This window comes from Aegilops tauschii, chromosome 5, assembly GCF_002575655.3.
Source record: "Aegilops tauschii subsp. strangulata cultivar AL8/78 chromosome 5, Aet v6.0, whole genome shotgun sequence".
Classification (NCBI taxonomy): Eukaryota; Viridiplantae; Streptophyta; class Magnoliopsida; order Poales; family Poaceae; genus Aegilops; species Aegilops tauschii.
The window spans coordinates 162,433,238-162,437,790 of record NC_053039.3 but is presented as its reverse complement, the minus strand read 5'-3'; positions in this window follow the sequence as shown (position 1 = coordinate 162,437,790).

Here is a 4,553-nt window from a genome sequence, read left to right as displayed (position 1 = left end):
GAAACTTTCCAAAAATGTTATTGGACTTGTATACTCTCTCAATAAAACAATCCTTTATCAGTGGATTTATTTGCATAATTGTTTTTCCTGAGCTTTATTCTTTTAAAATGATTTTCATAAATTTGGAGCCTCTTTTGCACTGCAACCATTTGATAAATGCATTTAAATTTTTACCAAAATTTGGGGATGTCATGTGATGTTTCCACATCACCTTTATCCAAAAATATCTTTTGGTTATTGGAGATTTTGAGCTCTACATCAACTTTTCAAATCTGGTCCAGTAGGTATTTTTGCACTACAACCTATTTAAATATCTCTTTAAAAATTCTTTCAAGTGTTTGGAGATATCAGTAGATGCATATAATTCAACTTTATGCAAAAGACCCATGAGTGTTCTCTGAAATAAATTGAGCAAATCATCCCCTTTTTCTCTCTGGTCCAGTTTGGCTTTTTCTACTGCAACCCTAATTTATTTTGCTCTAGTGCCCATGAGCTTTTTCCTGCTTGTAGTCCTCCCTACCAAACCCTTAAGTCCAAGAGAGTGGACCCATTGGAGTATTTTTGGTTCATGAGATAATAGCCTTTAGTTTCTGCCCAAAATTGGTTTTCTCAAACTTTTGCACTAACAAGTTTCTGGTCTTGACCAACTAACCTTGCCACCCTCTTTATCATCTAAAGAGAATATGATCTGGAGAGTTTGGCCACCCCAAGAGTTGCCTAGATGCCCATGACATTCTGTCGAACACTTGGTGTGCATAGTCAGTTTTGACATGATTTTTTAGTTTGCACTTTTTACTTAATCCACTGACCCAGTAACCTTGTCCACTAAGATCCTAGCTACTCCTAACCTAGGTCTGCTAATTGCCAGCCTCACCCAAGCCCTATGGCACGCATTGGCATTTTGCCGAACGGTTGGCGTGCACGCTCTGGGCGCGCCCAGAGCGCACGTTTTGCACGCGCGTGCACCGAGCCGCCGCGTCTCGCTGCCGCCCACCCCCGCGCTTGTGCTGACCCTTCCCGCTCGTAGCCGACGTGCCCCGACCCCTCCCTCGCCGCAGAGCCGCCCCGGCCCCCTCCTGGCGCCCTACAGCGCCGCCACCGCAAGCCGCCACCGCCATACCGACAACCTCTGCCCTGGACGGCGCCGCCCGAGCCACACCAGCGCGCCAGCTGCCCCCTGGAGCAGCTCAAGCTTATCCTGAAGCAGGTCCGCTAGCGCCCGTCGCCGCCACGCGCCCCCAACTACAGAATGGCGGTTCGGCGGTGATCCTATCCACGGCCGCTGCGGAACCGACCTCGAACGCCTATATAAGGGGACCCCGAGCTCGACCAAGCACTCAGGCAACCTCGTTCTATCCCCCTAGTGCCCCCAACACCCAGCAATCTACGTCGGGAAGCTTTCTTCCCCGTCTCCGATCAGTTCGGTCGCCGCCACAATCCAGTGCAGTGCGACGCAACCAGGGCCTCCCCCACCCTTCCAACGCCACCGTCCGACTCCCCTCGACTGTGCGGAGTCGCCCAGCCTCTAAGCTTCGATCGGGAGCCACCACAGCCCAAATCCCCAATCATGCCCGAAGCCTCCGCCCCCGCGAAGCTCGCCGCCGGCGATCCCCTCCGTCCCCGGGGCCCTTTCGACTACCGGAAGGATCGTCCTGGAGCGGCGGATCCTTCCCCTCCCTCGGATGGCTCCTAGGAGCCGTCGTTCGCCGGCGTCGATCGCCGGAGCCCCCGCCTCGGCTCGGACAGAGGAGGAAGAAGGCGGGGGACTAGTCAAACCTGACCAGTGGGCCCTCTGGACCCACTGTCAGTGACCCAGCCCTGCCACCACGTGTTTAAGTGGACGCGTAAACCCCTGAAGTACGTCTCCTCTGCTTCGAAAACGTATTTTCCCCCGAAACGTTTTCTTTTTCTGGTTTTTATTAAAATAAGAACATTGACTAAACTTTAACTGGCTATATCTTTTTAAATAAAACTCAAAATAAATTAATTATTTTTCCTACCTCTCTCAAATTAACACGTAGTTTATTTTAAGATTTATTCCAAAAATATCTAGGACAACTTTTTGTGCTGTTTTTAAAGTATGTGTTATTTGAATAAGTTTGAAAATAGGAATTTGGAGGAGAGTTTATAACTTTCAAAAGTTTGGAGTGCACCTCACCCCTCCACACCTTGAAGGCAAGCATTCTAAACCCTGGCATAATATTTTTGTGTGTTGTTTGATACGGTCACAACACCACCTTGACATGGAGCATTCGTTAGTTTATGTGACGATACGATCATACGCGTGAGTGCATAATGAGATTCTTTGCTGTTAGAAATGGATATGCTGGTGATAGTAATCATCCTCGTGAGCTTTTCATGCATACCGGAAGGAAGCCGGGAAAGTCGCTGTCTTGGGTAGACACGAGCTTGTCCCTAGTTCCTCGTCGAGACGAGTGTGTCCGGTATGGCATGATGAGGTATGACGAGCGGTGATTCTGTCTGTTAGTTGAAATATATTTGTTATGCTAATCATACAGGGAATACTTGAACCTCCTGAGTCGGCCGTAGATCGAGTCTTGTTCCAGTAACCCCCATACTTGTTTCGTACTACCACTTGTCCCTGCCGCAGGTAGGGTACGGTTCAGTAAGTTGTCAACCCCTTCCTAGCACACACCGTACAGAGAGGCCATGGTGGAAGATACCGGATGCATCCGGTAGGCATGCCACCTGGTCCGGGGGCATGGGTGTTTCCGGTTGGGACCGAGAGGGGGGCACCCCTTAGAGCGCGCGATATAAATTTAATCCCATGCTAAGTCGAGGTTGTAGCCTCCCCACTGAGAGTTTTGCTTGACAGGTGTCGTGGGTGATTCCAGACGCCGGTAAGTTAAGCTGGTGTGTGCGGGTCAGGCGTGTTTTCAATTAAAAGACCGAAGACGGAATTAGTCCCGATGGACTAAAGAAATCCGCTACTCGTGGGCAAAGAGTACACCCTCTGCAGAGGTTAAACCTATTCGTATAGCCATGTCCATGGGTAAGGACTACAGTCTGAGATGGGTCTAATGTCGGTCTTAGTGTTGATCTTAGTGTCGGTCATAGTGTCGGTCTTTGGAGGAGAAACGGCTAAACCAGAACATTGACTATGACCTGTGACATATGAGGATTATGATTATTATTATTATTGTGGACTAACCATTTACATTATTTGAATTATTGAGTATCCCTGGGACGGTTCTACCTCCTGGATACTCACTGCGATTATTCTCTTATAAGCCCTTTATGTGGTGTCGCATAGACGCCCGACTGTGGCATGCTTGCTATTTCTTTATATTATAAGCCCTTTATGTGGTGTCGCTCACACACCCGACTGTGGCATGCTTGTTATTTCTATTATTTATAAGCCCTTTATGTGGTGTCGCATAGACGCCAGACTGTGGCATGCTTGTTATTTCTTTTATCTATAAGCCCTTTATGTGGTGTCGCTCAGACGCCCGACTGAGGCATGATTTATCTTTTATCCTTCCGAGGCGTCGCTTCAGACACTCGATCGGTGCATTCTATTTCTACTCCCTTATTTCATATTCATATTTTACCCGCATGCGTGCATCATGGATTTCGTTTATTTCGTGACAGACGTTATGATCATAGAATATTTCGGAGCATGATTATCCCTTGTTATATTATACCCGTGTTCATAATGTTTGCGAGTACATTCAAAAGTACTCACTGGCTTGTCCTGGCTATTGTCTTGGCCAGATTCCTCGCATGGAGAGGAGCGTTGCGATGACAGCCCCGGAACCTACGCAATGATGATAGCAGCCTCGCAAAGATAGGAGTTAGCTTGGTCAGCTGTTCCTGTGGGAAATGGAGTCCCATAGACGCAGATGAACCACAAACCGCTTCCGCCATCAACCACTAGAAACCAAGTGTTGTACTCATAGGCCACAATGGTCTTGTACTACATATTTTGTACTTTGCTTGGAATTTCTGTATCAAGTTGGTGCCTCATCAGCTAATAGTAATCCTGGGGCTGGTGAGCACAAGGGCCATTTTCTGGAAAAATTAATATCCCGAAAAACTGGTCCTGACAAACTTGGTATCAGAGCCAGGCTGACCATTGGTTAATCCTATCTTAGCCAGGTCGAAAAACCTAGGTTAACCCACCCACTAGTCCTTAACCCAACCCCGGCAAAGCTTCTCGTGTAAGATAGCCACACAGTGACCCCGACGCTTTTGGCAGTCGGTGCCCAACCTATCAGCCTAGCCTGTCGATCACGCGCCAGTGACCGACACCTAACATGTCTCATTCGCAAGCGTGCGAAGGAAGGCTCCGTCTCCTTTTTCTATAAAAAGGGCACGCTAGCCTCAACACAGCACAGCACAACCCCTTTTCCAAACCAAGCTGCGATGCCTGGACCCATTGTTCACAATGAGACCACAGCCACCAACCTTGGAGGTTTTGTGACCGTGCTCGCAAACATCACCCGCCGTGCCTATGCATTAGAAGAGCCCCCAGAATATGTTGTGTACCAAGGACCCATGAGTGGTGAGAGCCGTCAATTCTGGGCCACTGT